This window comes from Cetorhinus maximus, chromosome 7 (assembly GCF_964194155.1).
Source record: "Cetorhinus maximus chromosome 7, sCetMax3.hap1.1, whole genome shotgun sequence".
In the NCBI taxonomy this organism is placed as follows: domain Eukaryota; kingdom Metazoa; phylum Chordata; class Chondrichthyes; order Lamniformes; family Cetorhinidae; genus Cetorhinus; species Cetorhinus maximus.
In genome coordinates this window covers 33,972,189-33,999,284 of record NC_135885.1, presented here as the reverse complement: position 1 = coordinate 33,999,284, position 27,096 = coordinate 33,972,189, and the positions used below count along the sequence as shown (strand labels likewise).

Genomic DNA, 27,096 nt, shown 5'->3' with positions numbered 1-27,096 from the left:
CCCCCAGGATGTTGATAGTGAGGTTCTGCGATGGTAATGCCATTGAATGTCAAGGGGCGATTTTAATCTCTCTTGTTGGAGATGGTCATTGCCTGGCACTTGTGTGGCACGAATGTTACTTGCCACTTACCAGCCCAAGACTGTTTATTGTCCAGGTCTTGCTGCATTTGGACAGGGACTGCTTCAGCTTCTGAGGAATCACAAATGGTGCTGAACATTGTGTAATCATCAGCGAACATCCCCACTTCTGACCTTATGATGGAAGGAAGGTCATTTATAAAGTAGTTGAAGATGGTTGGTCCTAGAACACTACCCTGAGGAGCTCCTGCAGTGATATCCTCGAACTGAGATGACTAACTACCAACAACCACAACCATCTTCTTTTGTGCTAGGTATGACTCCAACCAGTGGAGAATTTCCCCCCTGATTCCCATTGACTCCAGTTTTGCTAGGGCTGCTTGATGCCACACTCGGTCAAATGCGGCCTTGACATCAAGGGCAGTCACTCTCACCTCGCCTCGGGAGTTTGGCTTTTTTGTCCATGTTTGAACCAAGGTTGTAATGAGGTCAGGAGCTGAGTGCCCTGGAGGAACCCAAACTGGGCATCAGTGAGCAGGTTATTGCTAAGCAAGTGCCGCTTGATAGCACTGCTGATGACCCCTTCCATTACTTTGCTGGTGATCGAGAATAGACTGATGAGATGGTAATTGGCAGGGTTGGATTTGTCCTGCTTTTTGTGTACAGGAAAAAACCTGGGCAATTTTCCACATAGCCAGGTAGATGCCAGTGTTGCAGCTGTACCAGAACAGCTTGGCTATGGGCGCGGCAAGTTCTGGAACACAAGTCTTCAGTACTATTGCCGGAATTTTGTCAAGGCCCATAGCCTTTGATGCCTTCAGCCACTTCTTGATATCACGTGGAGTGAATCAGGTTGGCTGAAGACTGGCATCTGTGATGCTGGGAACCTCTGGAGGAGACCGCGATAGATCATCCACTTGGCACTTCTGGCTGAAGATTGTAGCAAATGCTTCAGCCTTATCTTTTACATTGATGTGCTGGGCTCCCCCATCATTGAGGATGGGGATATTTGTGGAGCCTCCTCCTCCAGTGAGTTGTTTAATTGTTCACCACCATTCACAACTGGATGTGGCAGGACTGCAGAGCCTTGGTCTGATCCGTTGGTTGTGGGATCTGTCCATCACATGCTTCTTATGCTGTTTGGCACGCAAATAGTCCTGTGTTATAACTTCACCAGGTTGACACCTCATTTTTAGGTATGCCTGGAGCTGCTCCTGGCATGCCCCCCTGCACTCTTCATTGAACCTGGGATGATCCCCTGGCTGGTTGGTAGAGTGGCGGATATGCCGGGCCATGAGGTTGAAGAATGTAGTTGAGTACAGCTCTGCTGCTGCTGATGGCCCACAGTGCCTTGTGGTTGCCCAGTCCTGAGTTCCTAGATCTATTCAAAATTTATCCCATTTAGCATGGTGGAGGGTATTCTTAACGTGAAGATGGGATTTTGTCTCCGCAAGGATTGCGTAGTGGTCACTTCTACCGATGCTGTCATTGTCAGATGTGTCTATAGCAGGCAAGTTGGTGAGGATGAGGTCAAGTATATTTTTTCCCTCTTGTTGGTTCCCTCACCACTTGCCACAGACCCAGTTTAATAGCTATATTCTTTTGGACTCAGCCAGCTCAGTCTGTACTGGTACTACAGGGCCACTTAGTGACGGACATTAATGTCCCCCATGTATGCTCTATGTCCTTGCTGCCCTCGGTGCTTCCTCCAAATGGTGTTCAACACAGAAGAGTACTGATTCATCAGCTGTGGGAGTGGTAATCAGCAGGAGATTTCCTTGCCCATGTTTGACTTGATGCCATGAGACTTCATGGGGCCTGGAGTCAATGTTGAGGATTCCCAGGGCAAAACCCTCCCGACTGTATACCACTGTGCCAGCACATCTGCTAGGTCTGTCCTGCGATGAGACAGGACATACCCAGGGATTGTGATGGTGGTATCTGGAGCATTATCTGTGAGGTATGATTCTGTGTGTATGCTTGACTCGTCTGTGAGACAGCTCTCCCAGTTTTGGCACAAGCCCCCACATGTTAGTAAGGAGGACTTTGCAGAGTCAACAGAGCTGTGTTTGCCGTTGTCTTTTCCAGTGCCTAGGTTGATGCTGGGTGGTCTGCCGGTTTCTAGTGGTTTGATTCAACTGAGAGGCATGTGGGGCCATTTAACAGTCAACCACATTGCTCTGGATCTGGAGGCCACCTGTAGGCCGGACCAGATAAGGACGGCAAATTTCCTTCCCTAAAGGACATTAGTGAACCAGGTGGGTTTTTACGACAATCAACAATGGTTTTATGGCCATCACCAGACTTCCATATTTTTATTGACTGAATTTAAATGCCACCATCTGTCATGGTGGGATTCGAAACATTATCCTAGATCACTAGTCCAGTGACAATGCTACTACACTACCACCTCCCACAACTAAAGTTAAGCTAACTGACCTACAATTACTTGGAATATCCCTTCCTTTTTAAACAAGGGTATAATGTTGGCAGTCCTCCAATCCTCTGGCATCAATTCTGTAACCAGTGAGGATTGAAATATGATGGTCAAAGCCTCGGCAATTTCCTCCCTTGCTGTTTTTAATCAGCTAGGATATATTTCATCCAGGCCTCTCAATTTATCTATTTTCAAAGACGACAAACGCATTAATACTTCTTCTCTTATAATGTTTATCCCATCCAATATTTCACACTATCCCTCCTTGACCATGGCATCATCATATCATCTCTTTTGTTAAGACAGCCAGAAAATATTCATTAAGAACCCTATCCACATACTCCGTCTCCACACACACATTACCTTGTTGTTTACTGTGGGGCCCCCCTCTTTCCTTAGTTGTCCTTTCGCTCTGTTGGCACTTAGGAAACATCTTTGGGTTTTCTTTGATTTTAGTTGTCAATATTTTTTCATGCTCTGCCTTTGCTTTCCTAATTTCCCTTTCAATTTCACTCTACACTTTCTATACTCTTCTGGGCTTTCTCCAGTATTAAGGTCCCTGTGTTTGACATGAGCTTCCCTTTTTTGCCTCAGCTCACCCTCTAAACACCTTGTCATCCAGGGGTCTAGAGATTTGAAACTCTCGTCCAATTTCTTGTGGGAACATGTTTACCCTGAGCATCTTGACTGCCTCCCTTTGCTCTGACACCAGTTTACCTATAATGAACAATAAAAAAACCTTCCTTTTATTTGCATATTTAAAATTTAACCTGACCATTTGTATATTTAGTTACCACTGATTGAAAAGAACAATGGTCTTATCAGCTTTTTTGTTTGATGAGCAGGAGATAGACCTAGTGTAGGAGCCAGTTAACTCGGCTGTGCATGCATGCGGTTCTGTTACCTTCTTTTTCTACCTACCTTAGGAAGCTCACATGGTTGCATCACAATGCCAATATATCATGAGCAAACAAATGGCTGGTCAGTTTTTGGCTTGAGGCTAGCAAGTTCAGTAGTCTTACTATAATCGTACAGGGCTTTGGTGAGACCATAGCTTGAATAGTGGTGTTTTGGTTGCCGTATTTAAGGGAAGATATACTTGCATTGGAGGCAGTACAGCAAAGTTCACTAGATTCACCCCCCGGGTTGAGAAGGTTGTCCTGTGATGAAAGCTGAGTACATTGGGTCAGTATTCTCTGGCGTTTTGAATGAGAGGTGATCTTTTTAAGACATTTAAGATCCTCAAAGGGCTTGACGGGGTAGGCACTTAGAGATTGTTTCACCTGGCTGGGGAATCTAGAACATGGGGACATAATCTCAGGATAAGGTGCTGATCGTTTAGGCCTGAGATGAGAAATTTCTTTACTCAAGGTGATGTGAATCTTTGGAATTCTGTACTGCAGAGGGTTGTGGATGCTCTATCTTGAATATATTCAAGGTTGAGATAGACAGATTTTTGGTCTCTTGGGAAATGAAGGGATATGGGGTGCAGGTGTGAAAGGGAATGGTGGAACTGGCTCAATGCACTGTATTTTCTTTATTGGTATGTGGGCATCGCTTGCAAGGTCAGCATTTACTGCCTATTCCTAATTGCCCTTGAGAAGGTGGTGGTGAGCGGCAGCCTTGAACTGCTGCCGTCCATGTGATGCTGGTACACTCAGTGCTGTTGGGAAGATCTACTCTCTTCCTGCTCCTATTTCTTATATTTCTATTCTTACAATCCTGGACCAGACCCTCAAAGTTTTGGTACAATCCAGTTAGGAACCAGTAATGTTTTTAAAGTAGGCAAATTTTGCGACCCCAGGTACTTACCAAGAGAATAAAACCACAATATTCCACAGTTTTTGAACAAACAAAATAAACTTTACTGTGCAAAGTCAGAAAAGTAAAACAATTTACAGTATCTATCTGCACATTCAGAATCAACGTGAGGTACATGTGAACTAACAGGCACACTGCACTGCACAATACATGGCAAATGCAACCACGACAGATCCCATGAATTTCTCAGCAACCCGCCCAGACATCAGTGTGCACTGAGAGTTATACGACCTTGGTTTCAGTCTTGAGTCCCCCTGGATTCCTGAGTCTGCACTCCAGCACCAACTCAAAGGCACAACTTCACCTTTTCAGCCACACCAAGCACCACTGCTCCAAAGGGTTATCTTTGCCCCAAAGGTCCACAGCTTGAAATCACCATCCTTTTGCTGCCTTTTCAGCTCTCCTGGGCCTCACCACTTGGAGCCTGTCAACCACAGCACTTTTCTTCTTGGAGCTTTTTTTCTTTGCTCCTCTCCCCAGTGGTTTCTCTTCCCGGTAGTTCCTGCTGGGAAATGGAGTCCTCGGCCTCCGCCTGGACTAAGGTAAGTTCCTATTTCTTGACACCTTTCTCCTTGGGAGAAAGCAAACTTCACCACCATCAGGATTTCTTTAAAATAAAAACAGAAAATGCTGGAAAAACTCAGAAGGTTTGACATCATCTGTGGAGAGAGAAACTGAGTTAACGTTTTGAGTCCGCAAGACTCTTCAGATTTCTTTACAATAGTTTTACAATTTCTTTACAAGAAATACTTAATATCATAAACCTCTGACAAAAAGCTTATTGTACAGATAACCTTTCAATTTTACTACCATTACATATATCATATGTACAAAGTTATAAAGGCTTAACCCAACCAAAAACAACTACATGTGACAAGTATGATTAGCAGGATTTAAACTTCATAGAATTATCATAACTCAGAACCTGCCTTTTCTCCTACACCTTTTCTTTAAACTCTGGAGCATCAACAACTAAATTGCTTTTTCCATCCTTTCATAGTCAACCAAAGGTAATGAAGATACATTAAAGTTTTCATTAGAAACATCTTGACCAGCTTGTACTTCTATTTTGTACCATGGATTTTCAACCTTTCTGGTGTAACTGCAAACCAGTATTCTGGCAGTCTTCCCATCTTCACATATGGATGCATATTAGTCACACTATCTGATACAAATTACTTTTGCATAGGTTTCTGGATGTTAATATGGAAGAACATGGGTTTTTCTTACTCTTCTCCTCTGTTAATGGAAACATGCCTTCAATGGATCCTTTACGTTTGCTACGGAAACTGTGTATGTCTGATTGATAACCAGTCTTCTTCACTCACTTCCTCCATAATAGATTTTTCCATTTCATTGTTTTGACTAACACCAAATGAATAAATCTGCACCAAAAGAGTTTTTCGCTCTTTACTTAAGTCATTTTCTGGCTTACCCAAGAGATGTGCCACGGCCTTCTGCACAGGTTCATATTCTTCTCAATGATGCTTGAAAAATGGAAACTTCATCTCCACTACTTTCACAATTTCAACCAAATATTTGTTTACTCTCATATATTCCAATTCTTTTCCAAGTTTATTAACCTCTTCATTCAATTCAGTTGCCTCTGTTTCACAGTCATCTATAGAACCCTTATACAAGCTTAACAATGTCACATGGGCATTCAGTTCATTTTGGAATCTTTCTTCCATGACCACTGACTGCTCCTTAGACTCTTTCAATTCACTCGTTAGATCCTCAACCTGTTTCTTCAAAATTTCCTTATCTGCTTTTCAAGGCTGGATTTCTCTTCCATACTGCACACCTCGTCCTTTTTATTTTCCAGATTGCATTGGAGTTCAAGAATTTCATTGCTTTTTTCATGACCAAGTTCCAACAGTTCACCAGCCTCGGTTTTTAATTCTGCATTCAACCAGCTATCAACCATTCATCAGCAATCTCTTTTCCTGTTCAAAGTGTTTTTTTCACATTAACAGAGACTTCTGATTAAGACTTGATGAACTTCAGGAACCACCTTTGTTGAACTTGCTTCTACATCTTTATCATTTAGACATTTCAAGTCCCCATTCCAGCATTCTACTTCCTGTAACCGAAGCTCCAGTGTTCTCAACGGTTCTTATTTTTCAGTAGCAAGCTCATCTTTCGCGTTTGAAAGTTGGTTTCCAACACTGATAAATTTTTCCTCAGCAGAGCCTAATTCCTCACAGAGCCCTTGACATTCTTGCATTTCTGATATTAATTTTTCTTGGTCTTGGTTTTTCCCACTTCATCTGGTCTAGCCTTACGAGCTTGGACTCTAGCTACCACACAATCAGGGAACAGTTTAGGATATTCCTCATGCAAAATCTCTGATTCTCTCACCTCAACTAGCTCTCCCTCAACTCTTGGGGTTGCTAAGAATTTCAAACCTGCCAAATCATTATCCAGTATAAAATCTATCTCTTCCACAGGTAAACTAGAAACAATAGCCACAGTAACAATTCTATTTACTAAGTCACTTCATAAATTAACTTAACACAAGAGAACAAGTTCCTAAGTCCCATAAAGACTCCCTATTATTACTTTCTCTTTTATCAAACCATCTGGAGCACAAATCATATCTTCAGCTACCATCAATGACTGAACTGCCCCAGTGGCTTGCAAAATATTAATTTATTTACTTGTTTTGTTGAAGGAATAGGTGAATACTTCCCCCTTTAAAAAACCTCTAACCTCCAGAAATCTGACTCACTTTAACATTATTCAAGGAAGAATTACCTTGACTATCCTGAGCCATATTTCCCCCATTCTAGTAGGTTCTGAGGGAACTTCAATTGTAACTTTGCCACTTTTTAACATCAGTTTCCTTTACTGGCATTGTCTTTTCTGAAGATTCCTCAAAAGTCCCTATTACTGACACTGATTTACTATTCACTTTCCAAAAATTTGCTTTTACATGTCCTGTCAATGGCAATAAAGGCATACTGGTTTCTTTACATCACTTTTATTCTCTACGCTATCATTTGTATTGAGTAGAATATCCCTTAAACCACATAACCTATGATTTTCTTTAGCCAGTTCATACTGTTCAATTTCTTCCTCTTTTAAGCTGAAATTCAGCTTTCACATTTCCATTTCTTTCGCTCTTTTTCCATCTTGAGCTTTTTTCATTTCTTTTTCTTTGCAAGTGAAAGTTTCTGCTTTGCTCTCCCTTTCATTCTCGGATTGTTTCACATGCAACTGAATTTTAGCCAACTCAGGCTGAGTGATACCTGTGTCAGGCCTTTTTTCTTCTAATTCCAAATACTGTGCTCTGCCTCAAATATTTTTAGCTCTAACTCTTCTGCTAATGAGATTAACCTAACCTTGGTTAATTGTTGCAAATCACTCGGGCATAAATCTTCCCTCTCCAGAAAAGAGGGAAGGTTGCTCCTTAGCAATTGACAAAGCCATTCTGTTTTTCAGTATAGTAACATTCACTGTGGAAAACTAATCAGCCCTAACCTCAGCAAGTCCCTGCACTCTCATCTGTCTGCGGGTTCAAAATCCTGCAAGAGCACTCAGTTTATATTATGATCCTAGACCGGACCCCCAAATTTTTGGTACAATCCAGTTTAGGGACCAGTAAAGTTTGTTTAAAGTAGACAAAGTTTGAGATCCCAGGTACTTACTAAGAGAATAAAACTACAAGATGCTACAGTTTTTGAACAAACAAAATAAACTTTACTATACAAAGTCAGAAAAGTAAAACAATTTATAATATCTATCCTATACCCCAACATTCAGAATTAACATGAGGTACATGTGAATTAACAAGCAAACTGTGGCCTAACACGCTACACTGCACAATACATAGCAGATGCAACCAAGGCAGATCCCATGGATTTCTCAGCCACCTACCCAGACATCAGTATCCACTGAGAGTTATACAATCTTGTTAAAACTCTGTCTCCCTCATGGACGATTCCCAGCTTTCCACTTTCGAGGATTAAGTGTCTGAATTCTTTCAAAGTCGCTCCAACTTGACTACCTCAACAACTGCTCACTCCCAGGTTTTCAATCTCCCGAGACTGCATTCCCCTGGGTTCCTGAGGCTGCATTCCAGCGCCAACTCACAGGCACAACTCCAGCTCTCCAGCCACACCGAGCAGAATCACTGCTCCAAAGGATTACCTTTTCCCCAACGGCTTGCATCATGGAGTCACCAAACGTTCACTGCTTTTTCAGCTCTCCAGGGGTCCTCCTGAGTCCTCACTACTTGGAGCCTTTACTGCTTGGAGCCTCTTTCTTTGCTCCTCTCCCCAACAATTTCAGCTCCCTGGTGACTCATATTGGTGGCCTCCTTCCCTGGTTCTCTCTCTCACTCTCTCTCTCGGACTTCTCCCTGTCCCCATTCCCTGGGTTCCCTCTGCCTCTGGGACCTTGATGCCCACTGGCAACAAATGCCCACCTGGTCCCCTTGGAAGGAGATCTTGTTCCAGGTGACTGCAGATATTAACAAAAACCTGCTGCATAACCCTGAGCCTTCTGAGACACTGTCACTCTGTCATGTTGAGGAAACTCACCTTCTGTGCTGGGAGTTTCACCTCCTTTGAGCTGCAGCTTTCTGCCCATTCTCTCTGTTACGTAGAGCGGCATGTGGCTGCAGAGAAGGCAGCTGCCTTTGGTGGTATTCTGCTCCTGACGCTGCTGATGTTGCAGATATTATTGTGGCTCCTTGTGATGTTAATCCTGTTTCTAATCAGTGGCCCAGGCTATGGCTGCATAAATTGCTCCCATGCTGTAGTGAGGGCTAAGAAAAGGGAAGTTGAAATGAAGGTGAATATATTCCGAGACAGTTGAAAGTACTTCCAAAAAGTTGAAATCGATTGTCAAAGTAGTGATTTCAGACTCAGAACAAATCCTGCAAGCACAAGATTTTCACTGTGGCTGGCCACAAGATTTGCTGTTTCACTCTCAAAAGGCTTATGTCAATTTGATTAAACAATCACTCCCTGCTGTGCACTTGCCTTGTTGACCCTAGAGTGCAGAGAGCTTGGGAAACTTGTGCATTGGATGTTCAAGTCAGAATGCAGGGTTAAATTAAAAGTTAAATATAAAAATGACTTCCCCGGCAGTTGCAAGGGGAGTACTCACTGGTCTACAAAACCCACCTTGGTTAAATCCGGAAGTGGGTGGAATTATGAATGTGTTCCAACCCAATGCCACTTTTTGGGGGTTTTAACCCCACACCTGGGGCTGCCTCTCCTTGCAGTTAAAATTCTGTCCTGTGTGTCTGTGAGAATTCTTCATTCTGATTGGCTGAAGTGCCATGCTATTTTTTGACCGGTCCAGAGGCGACAGACCCCTGTACAGGGTGTCATGTTGAAACAGCTTGAAGCAAGTCTTCCCTCCAAAGTCCCCCAAAACATTGTGGGCAACTATCACTGCTGATTGCAAAATCCAGGTTATACCACTGCAATGAGCCTGTTTTTTCTTTCTTGAGCCAATTTTTTGATGAAAATCATAATAGTTTTTAGTTGCTGGTTATTCATTGATTTGAGAAAATACATGCATGGCAAAATAATTATTAATCATTTGAGTCAGGCAGATAGGACAGTAAGGGAGTGAAATTTAATTTCAGCAAAAAGTGCAAATTAGGATGTTATCAGATTAGTCACCTATATATATATTCCACCTGATTTTGCTTTCCATTGAAAATTGGGCAGAGTTTATAGTGAGAGTCAATCAACTACCACCATTTTACATCCCCACCTAAGTTGAATTTCACCCTCAATGATTTAATAATTTAGCCATGTAACTGCTTGATTAAATAATATAAATAGGATGGATGATTTATTTTTTAAAAATGAATGTCTGACTGGATTCTGTCAAATTTGAATTGCTATCTAGAAGATGAAAACCAACCTCCTCCACGCAATTCTGTGTTTTCACTGTCATTCATATCAATCAATGGTGTGGATGTTTGGTAATTATATTAGTATTTTATTTGGGGCATTCATTATATCCCCAGGTGTTGAGGTTTAACAACATAGACACTATTTTGGATGCATAGCTTTATTAATATAGGCATAGAGCATAAAACTAAGGAAATTATGTTAAACTTATATAGTTGCATTCTATAAACTTGGTGCGTCCAGTTCTGAGTTTCACACTTTAGGAAAGATGTGAAGACATTAGCGTAAGTGCAGAAAAGATTCACAAGAATGGTCCCAGGGATGAGGAACTTCAGTTACATAGATTGGAGAAGTTGGGACTGTTTTCCTTGGAGAAAAGAAGGTTGAGAGGAGATTTGATGGACGTATTCAAAATCATGATTGTTCTTGACAGAGTAGATAGGGAAAAATTGTTCCCATTGGTGGAAGGATTGAGAACAAGACGACACAGATTTAAGGTAATTGGCAAAAGAAGCAAAGGCAGCATGAGGAACAACTTTTTGATGCAGCAAGTGATTTGGATCTGGAATACTCTGCCTGATAGTGTGGTGAAGGCAGGTTCAATCAAGGCATTCAGGAGGGAATTGGATTGGTATCTGAAAAGGAAGAATGTGCACAACTATAGGAAGAAGGCAAGGGGGTGGGGGAAGTGGCACTAGGTAAATTATTCCTATGGAGAGCCCGCACTGATATGGCGGGCCGAATGGCCTCCTTCGGTGCTGTAATAATTCTGAGATTCTGTAGTTAACTAAAAAACAAACTGCAGTTAACAACAGGAATAATATCTCAACTGTCATAATTATTGATTCCCAACTTTATGGGTGAATGTCAATATTGTCTATCCTTGGAAGGATATTCTTAAGTTTAAAAAAAACCCTGTTGGTGATGAAGCCTTGCTTTGAAGTTGCAGAAGTTAAGGAAAACAAGTCTGATACTTATGCTCATTCTTTTCAATCGGATAGATAATGTTTAGTATATTTTAATAGTACATAGTTTTGCATATTTCATAATGCGGTTGTGAATTAATCCTCTTAATTTAAAACTGTGAAGCAAATTAAATGTATTCAGACCAAACTGTTGTATGGTGTTGGATACCATTCGGTAGGTCTTAATGAAGCCTTCATTGTCTTAAGTAGGTTAACTGTATGTACTTATTAACTACAAGAACCAAGTACATTGTTACAGACAGGAGGGAGGGTTTATTTTAAACAGCTCTAATTTCTTCTCTCACCACTTGTCCATAACAGAAAGGTGTTTTTGATTTTTGATATTTTTATATGCGGTGGCATATTTTCCCAACCCCCCAGTTTTGGTGTGATCCAATTTCTATTAATAACCCCACAGCAAACTCGAGATAGGGTGAACTAAAAGGAGTTCGTTTTTATTTTACACACAATCAAAATGCGGGAGGGGTGTTGCTATGTAGCCCCTGGTACATTCATATAATAAAAGAGGGATAAGGGAAATAAAGAGGTACAGAGCAAAGACCGCAGAGAAGATAAATTTCACAAGAGTCCAGAATCAAAGTCCAATGGTGTAACCTTCCAGAGTCAGCTCGCTGAAGGCTGATGCTGGATAATTTACTTTTCCAGTAGAGGTAACTTCCATAATGAGAGAGGCCCTAGGGATGAAGTAGTCTTCTAGGCACTGGTACAGAAGTTCTAGTAGAAACAGTGTAGAAGAGGGCCAGGCAGTTTAAACCTGGACAGAGCTCTGGTTCTGCTGCTGTTTGGTTGATGGAAGATGGTAGACAGAGGCAGGCTGCTAGCCTGGAATCCTGTTTCTCTTCTGAGATTAAACAGCGACTGAAACAGAGTCCAAAAACTGTATGATTAAAGTAATTCAAACTGCTCACATCTCAGTCATGTGACAGGGTGGTTTCGGGTCGAACCATGCGGCTAACAATGTACTTTTTAAGGCCCCTCATTAAAACCTATTGTATTTTGAGCAAGTAACTGTGGAACTATCAGCACAACGTTGGAGATGAGTAGTCACAAATAGCTCTGCCTTTGTGCAGAGCTGGCTGGGATAGATATCTCATCTACTAATCCTTTGTGTTGGCTTGGCTAGAATGTTCATACATGGCAAAGGAGTGTCATATTTCAGAAGGATGATGAGTTAAGCCTTTATCCATTGGGACTGCTCAGTATTTTCCACAACTACCAGTATGTGACCAGCTGTGGCCTTTCATAAGTCCAGAAATTGTCCATTTTTTTAAAAAATGAGAACTTGAACAAGAAAATATGGAAGAGAAACAAACTTTAAATTTTTTTTTTGTTTTTCATGCCTTCTCGGCATGACAACATGTATACAGTGAAGGGTTCAAGCAAGAAGCTGTCTCCATGCTTGTGCACATGGTTCTGTCCAACACTAGACTGACCCCTAGGTGCGGGTCATGTGTTCTCTTACATCACTGTATGGACGGTATTGTCCTCACGTAGTCCTAAATGTGTCAGACCCTTATACTACACCTACCCCAAGTCTTTATCCAGTGTATTTCTAGTTATTCTAATTAACCCCTTGTAAATACATCATTTTTACTACCTCACCTCCACCCTTCAAGTGATTTGATAGGTTCCGGCCATCTGGAGGCCTTAAACCCTTCCATATCTGTTTGCACTACTGTCGGAGCAATTGTAGGCTCTGTCGTTGCAAGTAAATTCTGTTGATTTCGAGGTTCCTCTGTCATCTGGGTATCTTCCGTGATTTCTCTCCACTGTACTGTGGCAAGAGGCAATATAGGGATGAGGAGGGGACTTCTCCTGTTTCTCCTGATTGTACCCTCTGGGTTGTCAACTAGGTAGGCCTGAAGTTGATCATCGTCTTTCCTGATGATGGCAGCCCCTCTCTCGAAGTTGTTAATCCAGATATTGTCATCCTTTCCTAGTTGTGGCTAGTGTCTGGTAGGCGGAAGCCTGCTTCTGCCTGTAGGACTGCTCTCTTTCTTGGATGTCCTGGTCACCCTTGGTTACCAACCCTGGCATTAGTTTTCTTGGTAGGATTGGAAGTTGTGTGTAGAGTTTCCTGCCCATCAGGAATATGGATGGGGCCAGGCCACATTGTAACGGAGTGAACCTGTAAATTAGCAGTGTTGTGGGAAAGTCCTCATTCTTCTTTAGGAGGGATTTTATAGTGTAGACCCCTCTTTCAGTCTCCCCATTTGAATGTCGGTATCTTGGGGAGCTGGTACAATGCCAGAAGCTGGATGTGGTGGCAAAGTATGCAAAGTACTTATTTGAAAATTGTGGGCCGTTAATGGACACAATCTTTTCCAGAATACTCTGGCTTGCAAACACCTCTTTAAGTGCCTTAATTACTGTCTTTGTGGTAGCTGTACATAGTTGTTTCACCTCAACCCTTCTGGATAGGTAATCCACCACTATAAGGAATGATTTGCTGTTGAAGACAAATACGTAAATGCCCAGCCTCTCTCATGGCCTGGTAGGGAACTGTGCAGGGATGAGGGGTTCTCTTTCATCCTGCCTGTGCAGCGCTCACACCTGACAGTTTGCTATGGTCTCCTCAATCGCCCTCGAAACCCCTGGCTACCAGGTAGCATTTTGGGCCTGTGCCTTGCACTTGGTGATGCCCAGGTGGCTCTGGTGTATTTTTTGAAGGATCTGCGTCTGAAGGGAAACTGGGATGACCAGCCGCTCATTGTAGACCAGGAGATTGTCTATGATCGTAAAGTGATTTTTGTTGTTCGAACCAAGCTTTCAAGGTACCACAGCTTGGCCTCTGTTGTGGCCACCCTTGTTGGCAGTAACGGCAGATGCGGAGACATCCCTTATCACGCACTTGTTCCTGGCAAATCTGTTGGAGTTTACTTGTGGTCACTGGCAGGTGTCTCCTTGTGAATTGGGAGTACCCTTCCAACTCTTTGATGAGATTGACATTTGTTTTGTTGGAAGGCCTACTGTAGTTCTGGAAAGTGTGTCTGCCATTGTTTGGTTTTTACCTTGGACATATACCATCTTGTAGGCGAACCTCATGAGGTGTAGGTGGAACCTCTGGATTCAGGAAGGCATCTTTGCTGGCTCCTTCTCATCCAGTAATGAGATTAGTGGCATATGGCCTATTTTGTTTGTGACCTTGAGGCTGATGATGTAGTCTGAAAACTTATCGCATACCCACATGACTGCGAGGGTTTCCTTTTCTATAATGGCGTATCTTGTCTCCATAATAAAAACACAAAACTACTGCGGATGCTGGAAATCCAAAACAAAAACAGAATTACCTGGAAAAACTCTGCAGGTCTGGCAGCATCGGCGGAGAAGAAAAGAGTTGACGTTGCGAATCCTCATGACCCTTCAGCAGAACTGAGTAATTATCTTGTCTTGTCTCCATGTCCGACAGCCCCCTGGAAACAAGGTAAACTGGTCAGCGACTTCCTTCCAGTTGTTCCTGAAATAGGACTGCTGCAAGGCCTGTGGACAAAGCATCTGTTGCTAAAGTGGTGGACAGGGATGGGTCATAGTGGACAAGAATGTCAGTGGAGAACGGCGACGCCTTGATGTGAGTGAATGCTTGCTCTTGATGTGAGCCCTAACGCCATGCCTGGTCTGTCTTAAGCAGATGCCTCAAACATTCTGTGATTGTGCCAAATTTAGTAAAGATTTTGCCAGCTGGTTCACCATCAAGAATTGCTGGAAGTCTGGAATCAAGGATGGGGCTGGGAACTCATTATTGGCTTTAATTTTCTGTGGGTCCGCGTGATGCCTTTATTGCTGACGATGTGGCCCAGAAGCCGAATTGATGTTTTGGAGAACTTACATTTCTCACTCAGCGTCAGCCCTGCTTCCTGCAGGCACTCTTAAGACTTCTGTGAGTCTCTTCTTGTGTTTCTCCACTGTTGTACCATGAGCCAATATGTCATCCATGTGGCAAATGACTCCCTATAGGCCCTGCAAAATGGCTGGCATCATATGTTGAAATATTTCTGGCACCAAAGTGATTCCAAATAGCAGGTGGTTAAAGCAGAATCTGCCAAAGGGGTTAATGAATGTGGTCAGCAGCTTGGACTCTTCATCAAGGAGATGTTGCCAAAAGCTACTGTTGACATCCAGCTTGGAAAATACCATGGTCTTCGAGAGTTTAGTCAGGCTTTTATCCACTGAGGACATGGAATGTAGCTCTCTGGCTACGGCTTTATTGAGCTGTGTCAGGTTGAGGCAAATATGGATCGACTTGTTTGGTTTTGGGACTGGGGCCGATCCCGGAACATCATGCGGTTGGTTGTGTGACTGGGGAGATGACTCCTATCTCGTCCTGCTACTGCTGCTGCTGCTGCTGCACTTGTTTCATGAGAGGGTGGGTCATCTTTTGTTGTGTAAATGGGCACATGGGTTTAGCATCTTCCCTCAGTGTGATCTTGTATGCGTTTTTCAGTCACTCTAGTCCTGTAAAGAGCTTTGGCAACTCACTTTTATAATTGCAGCGAGGCCCTTGTTGGTTGACATTGTCAATTTCTTGTGGAAGGTTAAATTTGACACAGGCTTTGCAGCTTAGTAGTGAACAGTCCTGGTTGTGGACCACATGCAGGTTCCCTCTGCTTTTTTTTTATCCTTGTACCTCCATGTAGCCTACAGGTGCCTTTCACCGGGAGCTTTATGCTTCCTGCTCCGCATAGGTGTGTTGTGGGCGGCATCGACCATTGGTTGACCAGCCATGGTTCTCTGTCCATCATTGGCTCCTGTGACCAATTTAAAGTTTGTAAGATGGCTCTTAACTGAAATGTTCACATTCCAAACGCACATCCAGGATTTTTGACCTCACCCAAGAAGCACGGCTGCGTGTCCTCTTGCTGTGCAGTCTCGACGTCATAAATCATCTTTGGATCTTCTGTGTGTTTGAATGTGTTTGGTACAGTTTGCCAAAGTGTCCAATGCTGTTACATTGGGCTGAAATTGGAGGACATTGATCTCGCTTGTAGGGGGCACTTTGCCCCACAGGGCTGGCATGGTCGCTGTACTGGTCGGTTAGGTATTGTTTCCCTTGGCCTGGAGTGTCCCTGTTTCTGTGCTATTTAACTTACTGGACTGCGGGGTTTCCCTTTGTACCATAGTTTACTTTCTCCTCTTAAAATGGATCTGTGGTGCATGTGGAATTCAGATTGCCTAACAGCCTGGATAGCTTTCTCGAGGGTTAGATCTTCATTCGTTTGCAGCCTGCCTGAGAATGCATTGTGCGCTACTCCTACAACTATTCTATCCTTGATAATTTCAGGTTTTAGAGGCAGAATTTTTCATCCTGCGGGTGGGCGCACGCCCGACCCGAACTGGAGTGAAATAGTGCGTGATGATGTCGGGCAAGCATCCTGACGCCATCACGTGCACTCGTGATATTTCGCTCAGCAGGCACGTGCGAGAGGTGGCAGCACGCCCGCGGACAATTAAGAGGTCTAGGCGGGTGAATAGGCCATGCGGCCTTTGCAATTTTAATGAAATCTCATCCACGAGCAGGGTGAGGGTTTGGACAATAAATTAAAAAAACATTAAAAATTTAAAAACTCATTTTCCACATGTCCCTTTTCATGTGACAGAGTCATGTGTGGACATGATTTCCTTATTTTTTAATTCTTTATATTTCAGGTGAAAACTCTTCAGCTCCCTGAGACAGCCTTGTGTCTTCAGGGAGCTTTCATGCAACCCCAAGCATGCGCACACTTCAGCGCTCATGGTTCTCCTCTCCCCCCCCCCCACCCTCCCAAGCAGTGCTGAAGTTATCCTGGGCCCACCCACCAAGAGGAAAATCCTCCCTTGGGCCTGCGTATTCACAGCCTCCAGCCATCCTATACAGATCATTGATGAATGAGTCAACTGGTTCTCCTGGCCACACTTATTAAATTTAGCCCTTTCGAGAGTTTTATTACTTCTTAGGTTAAAATGAACATTGATTTTAGCACTTCTTCAAATTTAGCAGCTGATTCGTTGATTGCTTGTCTAGCCATAATATTGTCTGCTGTTGGGCCTACCGAGTAAAGCAGTGTGTGAGCTTGTTCAGTTTCTGTGTTTATCCAGTTTCTGCCTGTTTATCCAGACCTGAAGCAATCATGAATCCAAGGAGTCTTTTCCTCCAAAGCCCCCAATTATGTGATTGACCTGGGCCTTGGATAAGTCCAAATTGGTCTGGAAGAGTAGATTTCTGATCCATGGTTAAAAAATTTTAAAGTGTAGGTTCAGCTTTAAGAACTTTGTTTTATTAATTCACGGGATGTGGGCCTCGCTGGCTAGGCCAGCATTTATTGCCCATCCCTTAGTTGCCCTTGAGAAGGTGGTGGTGAGCTGCCTTCTTGAACTGTTGCAGTCCATGTGGTGTAGGTACATCCACAGTGCTGTTAGGGAGGGAGTTCCAGGATTTTGACCCAGCAACAGTGAAGTAATGGTGATATTTTTCCAAGTCAGGGTGGTGAGTGACTTGGAGGGGAACTTCCAGGTGGTGGTGTTCCCATCTATCTGCTGCCCTTGTCCTTCTAGATGGCAGTGGTCATGGGTTTGAAAGATGCTGTCGAAGGAGCCTTCGTGAATTCCTGCAGTGCATCTTGTAGATGGTGTACACTGCTGCTACTGTGCGTCGCTGGTGAAGGGAATGAATGTTTGTGGATGTGGTGCCAATCAAGTGGGCTGAAATTCAAGATGATGTCGCTGTTCATTTGAAGACAAAGGGTTTACCCACACTTGCCAGTTTTGGTGGGTTCCTGCTGTAATGGCACTCATGCTCAGCCTTGAAAATATTTTAAACAATGGCTCCTTGGATTGACTGGCTGCTGACTTCTCTGTTTCCGCGCTATGCTTTAGTTGCCGACTTGGGAATCTGGTTTTCCCAACTGAATTTTTAAACAGCAACTTCTGATCACTGAACTATTTAAATTTCCTCAGGACTTGCTGTATCCTAGAATTTAAAAGTTTCAGCTCACTTCTGCTAGGTCTGCTGACTCTGCACTCTGGGATTTGAAGTTGGACTCCCAAGAGAACTCATGGAATCTTCTGTTGCAGCAGCAATTTTAAATTTCTGCCTCCAGCTTTTAAACCTTTGGAGCTTTTGCTTGACGATGTTCTCTGCGCATCTGCTTCTCAAGCTTTTCATCAGATCAGAATGCTTTTTCGAATTTTTCTTCAGCTTTGCAGGATTTTGCTTTTTTTCTGCACTTTTTGAGAAGTTTTGGGTTCTTCCATTCGCTGCCACCATGTTGTAGGGTATTGGATACCACTCAGTCTTAATGAAGTCTTCGCAGTCTTAATTAGGTTAACCATATGTATTTATTAATTACAAAAACTATGTATGTATATACAATAAAGGGTTCAAGCTAGGAGCTATCTCCATGCTTGCTTGAGCACTTGACTGTGTGAGCGGTACTGCACTCAGTCCCACGTTAATGCTATATGTGCCAGAACCTTGTATTACACAAACCTCCCTTAATTCATATTTTTACCTGTGGAAAGTGATAATAATAGAAGCACATGCGTAATGGAACAAAAAGAAATCTTTGACTGTTTATCATAGTAAGCAAAATAAAATAAATGATTCCTGATTCTGACCATTTGTTCCATATTTTTTTTAGACTAAGGGGTGGTAGATTTAAATCAGAGATGAGGAGGAATTACTTTTCTCAAAGGGTCGTGAATCTGTGGAATTCACGACCTCAGAGTGCAATGGATGCCGGGACGCTGAATAAATTTAAGATAGACAGATTTTTAATTAGTAATGGGTTGAAAGGTGATGGGGAGAGCGCGGGAAATTGGAGTTGAGGCCGAAATGAGATCAGCCATGATCGTAATGAATGGCGGGGCAGGCTCGAGGGGCTGAATTGCCTACTCCTGCTCCTAGTTCTTATGTTCTTATGTCTGTGTTCTTAATTTTTAAGCTAGCCAGTTACATGACATGGTAGGAACCTAGAATTCAAAGGTTCTTTCTTCTTCATGCAGTAACTCTGGCTTTTTTTGCTGTCTTTTCTATTTCACACTCTCTTCTTTCTGTCTCATTTTCATTCTCTGATCAGAATGTTGTTTTTTAACTAGCAGTTCCAACTTCAGGAGCTACTGTCTATTTAATATTTTTCTTAGCCACTTTGTCTTGTGAAGCCCTGGTGTATTCTCTCCCTCGCTGTTCCTAACATGTGAGTTTTAAAGGTTTGCAATGCACATTTGATCCCATATTTTTGCGTTATTTAGTGCTGTAGATTATTTTCAAGTAAAGTTTTTTAAATATCTGTAGAAAAGGTGAAAAATTGTATCGTTTATTGACATTGTCAGCCAACACTGCTGCCTTAATATACTGTTTGCTTTCACCCTAGGCTACAGCTGGCCTTTTACTGTTCACGGCCAAAGTGAAATCAATGTCTGGCCTAACAAAATGCAGATGAAAGTCATTCTGATCACATATAGTCATTTCCGTAATCCTGTCAGGCTCCAGTTTCTTGCATGTTCACTGGAGATGGGATGCATGTTTGATAGCCCTAACTAGCTATATTTTCTTTTAGGTCAGGTTGCCTAGATGGAAATGCAGACCAGTTTGAGCCATCTGAAAATGTATTGTTAATAGATCTGACGTCATTAAACTTTCAAATTATCAGTTAAATGCTTAGTCCATTTTGTTGCATTGTTCAAAATACTTGATCCCCCTGTCTCAGGTGGTGTGCTATTATGTAGTTTAATCTTTAAAAGGGCACAGAAGTACATGGTCTATTATGAAAAACTCCACTCTTCCTTCTCTACCTCAGATTTAAATAGTTTCTGCTTTGATTACAGACATTTATTATAATTATCTAGAGTCTAGGCAATTGCAGCAGATTCCTGTAATGGAACCATTTAAAAGGAATATAATGGTGCTTTATTGGAATTTTGTAGAGAACTGAGAAGCACTAAGAAAGGGTAATATGGTGCACTTTGAGTCAATTTAACAGTGCCTATAAATATACTAATTATCCTTGGGTTCAAAAGTCTTTTTTATAATGAGTGCTGATTAAAAGAAGCAGTATTTGGCAATAGGTGAATGGTGAAATAGCAAGAGAACATGGTGAACAACAACAATGAATCAGTATAAAGCTGTTGCATGCCTAATCAGGAGATTGTTTTTGAAATCATCAATGCAATAAAAATTTTAGATTGAGAAGAGGAAAGTTTTTATTTCTAAGAGGGAAACCATCACTAAACCAGCTGCGTATGTTGCTGTCAGGGATGCCCTATAGCTCTAAGCTTAAGCTAGTGGTGACTCACACAGGAAAACTTCACAAATAAAGTCTTCTGAACCCCGCCTTTGCACAACACTGTCCTTCAACCAAGTATCCACCCATTGCCCATCCGTCCAATGAATCCTGTCATGGAGCAGTGCTAAGTGATAAATTTGTGCCGTTATAAGTAAAGGAAACTTAACATAACATTTGGCTATGTACACATGTGTCAATTACAGTAGCTTTGTCTTATGCTTCTTAGTGCTTCTGCATAATGCATCCTGTGTGATTTCAGTAGAAGTAGAGGAAAGCAGCTCAGCTTCCTGTTTGGACTGATATGATGCTTTCTGCCTGTGCCATCTGAGTTTTGAAGTACCTGAGGGCCCCGCCAAAGACTTTAATGACTTAAGCAGATCATGAAAAGTGAGTGCACCTGTACCTTTACAAGGGCACACTCTGCATTGGAAGTCAAGGCAAGGTATGGGGTACAGGCTGAGGTTGGGGGCACTGGGGGGAGTAATGAGTAAGAAGTGGCAGAGCTTTGGAGTAGAGTGCCCACTTTTTTCACCATTCACCTTCCAAGCCAGTGCCATATCACTCCTGCCACTTAGCTGCAGACCAACTTAGTGAAGATCAGTGATGCATTCTGAGATGACAGATAAGGTATCTGTCATCCTGTTTAAGGTTGGCGTCCAAAGTCTGCGCTGTGCAAAGAGCCTGCATGGACTCATTTGAGATGCATGCTTGAAACCCCATAGAGGGAACTATTTTCTCTGTGGCAGACATTCTCACAATTCACTGTGTCACAGTCCACTAGCGATCAAGTTGGTCTCCCCATCCTCTGCACAGTTGTGGTGACTGTGGGTGGCATGTCTGTAAGTGCCTGTTTGAATTGCTGATGCACTTCTAACTTTCATCATCTTCTCAATGCTAGCCCCTGTGATTCAGTATCTGTGGCCGGCTAAGCAGAGCTTGGAGAGGATTACGCACCACTGACGTGTTCCCTCAACAGTTGTCCCTGCCACCAGTGTCTGCTCATGCTTAGTTGTGAGCTGTAAGTCACCAGGTGGAAACTGAAGTAACTATCTAACTGGACTTAACAAAGTGTGAGTATTTGCACTGATGCAAAGCTGTATATCCTTTGATGGGACACACTCAGAAGGAACAAGATTCCCTGAGGAATAGTCCTCATGCGTGTCCTGCGACACTTGATGTTCTCATGAAGACCCTGAAAGACTAAAGAAAAGGGATGTGAATTTTAGGCATGGTAAAGTCAAAATCTTGATGATCACCATACTCAGTCTATGCATTGTTCAGTCATTGATGAAATAAGTCAGCATATGTGTGCCAGAACTACTTGTAATTCCGTCACCACCTGTCTGCAAGTTTCCTGTCTCTCTATCTTTGATTGAAAGGGACCGGAATTTGTCACTCTCTCCATGGTATTCTCTTCTGCATCCATAAGCTGGACTATTTATAGCACCTCCAGTCCTCTCACTCTCCCTTGTATTTTGCGCTTTCCTCCTTCAAATGATGAAGAAACAGACCTGTGAGTGACTGAAAGTCATGATGGATGCAGTGCATTCGGTGGGTGTGACAGCTAGACAGATGTATCACATTGTATAAGGATTGGAATGCATGGCAACAGTGGTTGGATAAATGAGGAAGTGATGAAGTGCATAGATAATGAAGGTTGGATGGCATTGAAATTTGAGTGGATATGAGGATTGATGTGATGGAGTATGCTGGGCAATACAGAGTGAAGCTGGGGGTGTATGGTTATTAAATCATAGGATGTATTTGAATTACCAAATGCACTCACTTTTCTGTTCTGGTTAGGTCACAAAATCTCTTTCTACACTGCATCCAAGGCAAGGGCACAATTCTTTTGTTGTTCACCAACTCAACTACCTTCAACCATGTCTTGGTGAACACTGCAAGTTTCTTCGACATTGGAGGGGAGAACTATACCCCTCCTCTCCTGACTGCATCCAGTAGTAATTCAAAGGACGCATCTTTAAATCTGGTTGCTGCCCTTTTTCTCTGTCGACTCAACTTAAACACCACCTGTTCCTCCCAATTCCATTTTCAAATTGGCCCTTTGAATAGTTTGAGATTATACCATGTCCTGACTATTCAGCTTGGAGACACAAAACTTTGAAGTCAAAATTTATAGCTTATTCAAGCTGAAATTAGAGAATGCAATGTGATGAATTGGTGCCTGGATTTTCCCCATGCATCTCCACACCCCTCCCCGTTCAGAAGCCACCTTTGCATTAATATTGGTGCACATGTGTTTCTATGGGATTATTCAACCCGACTTACTACTTTTACTACTAAATCTCATTTCTAACATTTTCTCAATGGTAACAGCTCTGAAAAATATAACCTAATTTTGGAAACAGCAATATTGTATAAAGGTTCTACATCTAGAGTTATGTTTAGATCTACCAATTGAGTTGTGTCATTAATTCTTTTTGAACTGTTTCCCAATATACCACACATCTGACGTGCAGAAACATGGACTGTTTATAGCTCCCTCCACTATCACTTTACTATCACTTAATCTCCCCTCTCCCACCTCACCAAAAAGCTGTCCATTTTGTTTATTTTAGAGTTAGCAGGATATAAATAAAATGTGAACCGAGAAGAGCACTATTTTCCCCATGAAAATAACTTTGCTGTGGCCAAATTGAAAACATTGGTTGGCCAGTTAGAAAAAAGAATCAAAACTCTATCCTCAAGATTTATCATGGGATCATAGAATGGTTACAACAGAGAAGGAAGCTATTAAGCCCTTTGTGTCTATGCCAGCTCTACAAGAGAAATTCAGCTAGCCTCACTCAACCACCTTTTCCATGGAGCCCTGCATTTTTTTCTTTTCTGATAATTATCTAATTTTGTTTTGAAAGCCATGATTGAATCTGTCTCCACCACACTCTCAACATACAAATTAGAAACAGGAGTAAGCCACTCGGCCCCTCAAGCCTGCTCCGCCATTCAATAAGATCATGACTGATCTGATTGTATCCTCAACTTCACATTCCCACCTACCCCCGATAATCTTGCAGTGAGGACACTCCATAGATCTTCACATAGTCTCTGAGAATGTCTGACTGAGGGCAACTCGCTTGCGCTCTGTGATCAGGGCCATATCATAGAGACGCAGCAATGAAACTTTAGAAGCATCTTATCCTTTGTCACCTTCAGCATCTGAGCCCTTCAGGAGCACAGCATTGATCACAGATGCTGAAGAGATGAGGCCAGCCCCAGCTTAATGGTGCTGAGAGCACACAGAGAGAACGAGAGAATTCTGTGGCACCTGCCCACTACATTCTGGCAGCAATGACCAGCACCACTGAGGTACAGGCATCAATAATGTTTCCAGGGTGTGTGAGGCCGTACCATCCACTGTGGTCTGAGGGCTGCACAGAGCACAGGGAAGAGGCCCTGAACTGAGACACCAGCCTTTATCTTGTGCAGAAAGGTTTCACATCTGAGTGATATGAACACCGCTCATCAGAACAAGGAGCCATAGGCAGGGAAACACTCTTGGGAGTTTATTGACAATAGTCAACATTATGTAAAAGTGATTAACACCTGTGCCCAGGCCGTGCAACTAATTCCCCTTAACTTTCCTAACCCTGCCGCTACGTCTTGGTGCTCCCCGGACATCCACAGTGGAGGTGGAGGCAGCCTACTGACTGCTACGCCCTGTCTGTGATGACCTTGGTAGGCGTCCTCTAGAGCACCGAGACTTGGAGGACCCCGGCCTACTTTCGGGCAGTGGCACACTGCTCAGCCTGTGGAGCTGCTGAGGTCACAGGAAGAGGGGAGAGGGGAGTTGGATGGGCTGGACACTCTCGGAGTCACCTGGATGGGCCCGGAGTGTGCACCTTCTGATCCTCTTCCCTATGGGTGCCTGGGGGCCCCAGGCTGACTCCTTGAGGAGCAGGGGTAGCTGGAGAGTGATCGAGCTGCCCGGCCACCCCTCTTGCATACACACTTCTGGAGGCCAACTATGGCATCCGGCATCAGGGGTGGAGTTGATCCTGCGCAGCAGTGCGGGAGCAAAGTCCTGGACCAAGGTCTCCATGGCGGCCGCCATCCTACCAGTGTTGACCTCGGTACATTGGCATGCCGGCGCTATTACCTCAGAGAGAAGGTGGATGGACTCCTCCATCATGCCTTGCAATCTGAGGAGTACAGCAAACATCCCTTCCTGATGTTTCTGAGCTTGCCTTTGCAGCTCCAGCAACTGTGAAATGACTGAGTCCAAAGGCTCATCATCTGACTCAGACTCAGCAAATTTCTTGCCTCCAGCAGTCCTCCGAGTGCCTATCGCCTCTGTGGATCAGACAGTGCAATGTGCCCACCGGATTGTGATCCCGAGGCTATGCTAAAGCTGGGTCCCACCGAGGTGTGTGTCTCTGCGCTGGTGGAGGGTGTGGGTGTGCGGTGTGTCATGACTTCAAGGAATGTGCCTTCAGATTCCTCCTCAAAGGTTTCTCCAGGGCTTGATTGGAGGCCCTGGGTTGTGTTTCCTTTTTATATATAGACATATTGCAGTGGTGTGAAGCCTAAGCTGTGTTACAATCCCCATCAAAACTGATACTTTTCAAAATTAGTTTTTGTTAACTCCATCTGTTAACTCCAGCAGCTGTTTCCCACATGTGCCTGTGGGAGCAAGGGGAGATAATTAGTGCATGGCAGTGGTCTGTGAAACAGGACACATTGCTCACAGTATGGTTGTCTAATGGATGTTGCACTGCTGAACCCACACTTGGTACTTCACCGCCAACCTCACCGTCAGCACAGGAATGGTCCAGATCCTTGCTGGCCAGCTTCTGTTTTCAAAGTCCATGAGGATCTTAAGTTTGGGCCTTCCACCACCGGTCAGTGACCTCTCCCTCTTGTTGTGTGCCAGCTTGTCCTGCATGAATAGAAATGGAGAAAGTGTAAGTAGGATGCTTGCCAGGCGAGATGACAAGTATACCTGGCCTGTGTGGATGTTGAGTGCTCATGGACAGGTTGAGGACAATGATGGTGAGTGTGAGAGAGTGAATGGTGATGTCCCTTGAACTGGCAGCAAGTGAGATCACTGTGGATGTGTGATGGGTTTGTGAGTGTGTGAGTTGAAAGTGATGAGAAGAGTGACTTAGCCTGGCGGAACAGAGATCATCATTCATCCTCTTGCGGCACTGGGTGGCTGTCCTCTTTTGAAGGGTGGTGGCGCTGACCGCCGCTGCCACCGCCTTCCAAGCTGGGTTAGTGCTGTTGCTGCCCATCCTGCGGCTAGAGCCGGGGTAAAGGACATCCCGGCGCGCCTCCACGGCATCCAAAAGGCACTCGAGGGACACCGCTGAACCTGTGGGCTGCTGTCTTCTTCAGTTTCAGGGCCATGTCTTCTGTGCAGCATCGGTGGTCTGAAAGCACTGAGAATGTGTGCTTATGGCTGGATTTTAAATGTGGTGCACGGCATGATGCAGCGGCGGGATGATGGCAGGTGGGTGAATGAGAGCCCGCCCGCCATGGAAACAGTGTGTTTCCCAAGAGTGCATAAAGATGACCATTAGAGTGCGATAGGGTGTGTGTGTGTCCAGTTCACTCCCAGTCTCAGGGTGCTCACTCATTCACCCTCACGCACTGTGAGAGTGGGTGAGAATGCATGTTGGTGTGTGAGAGTTAATGAGAACCCTGTGAGTGGGGGTAAGCCAGACTTATGCACGCATTCAGTCTTCTCGCTTCTCCCCTCACACTCTCTTCCCCTGTGCACACACACTCTTACCTTCTCCCTCTCCCTCCTAACCCACTCATTTTTCCCTGACTCTTTGTCCCTCCCTCACTCTCCCCCTCCCCCTCACTCTTTCCCCCTCCCCCTCACCCACTCCCCCTCCCCTTCTCACAGCTTCTACTCACTCACCAGGCAAGCCCTGCTCCACTTTTGCTAGACACTGCTCTGAATTTCTCGGGCCCTGCTCCGCCTTTCCCAGGCCCCTCCCTGGCTCCCACGAGCCTCGCTGCGCCTTTCTTAACCCCTGCTCCAGTTCCCTGATGTCCCACTCTGACTTTCTCAAGGATCTTCTGGCTTCCCCGGGCCTCACCCTGGCTCCCTTGAACCCCACTCCCCCTTTCCCGGGCCCCAATCTGGTTCCCTCAAGACCTGCGCTGCCTTTTTCCGGGCCACGCTCTGGCTCTCCTGGTCCCTTCTGCCTTCTCCTGGTTTCACTCTCGTCCCATCTCTGCTCTCGCTCTCCTGGCCTTGAAACTTTCCTTAAAGAACCTTCCCTCCATTTTCTGCTCATTCAATCATGGACTGGTTTCTCTCTGCATTTGCTGCTGATAAGCTCACTAGTGAGCCTATCATGAGCAAATGCAGGGAGGAGCGAGCCTGTGATTGGATGAACAGCTTTACAGCACTTTTCAAATATAAGTCAGTTGACTGTCTAACAAGTTTAACAGGCAGAGTCCAGAGGGCTCGGGGGTTACAACTTGGCCCACGGGCTGCGAGTTGGACAAGCCTGGTCTAGGTGATTGTGGCGATTGCAGTGTTGTTAATTCATAAAGATTGATCTTGTCATTGATTATAATGGGAAGAGCTATGATAATTAGTTGTTCAACCTTTTTGGCCACGATTTCACTGGTACAGCACAAAAGCCCCATCAAATTATGTCATA

At 43.9% G+C, this 27,096-nt stretch overlaps 1 protein-coding gene and 1 long non-coding RNA gene across 5 annotated transcripts in view; one reads left to right on the top strand and one right to left on the bottom strand.

The window, feature by feature from the left end:
- nbeaa (neurobeachin a) overlaps positions 1–27,096 on the top strand; it is a 1,012,857-nt gene that overhangs the window by 606,467 nt on the left and 379,294 nt on the right. The gene's annotated exons all lie outside the window — the stretch shown is intronic.
- The window catches only part of LOC144682705 (uncharacterized), an 80,517-nt gene continuing 74,946 nt past the window's right edge, over positions 21,526–27,096 (bottom strand). For all 3 annotated transcript variants that reach the window (XR_013577089.1, XR_013577090.1, XR_013577088.1), the window contains one exon: positions 21,526–21,655. This is a non-coding gene — a long non-coding RNA (uncharacterized LOC144682705). The remainder of the gene's footprint in view (positions 21,656–27,096) is intronic.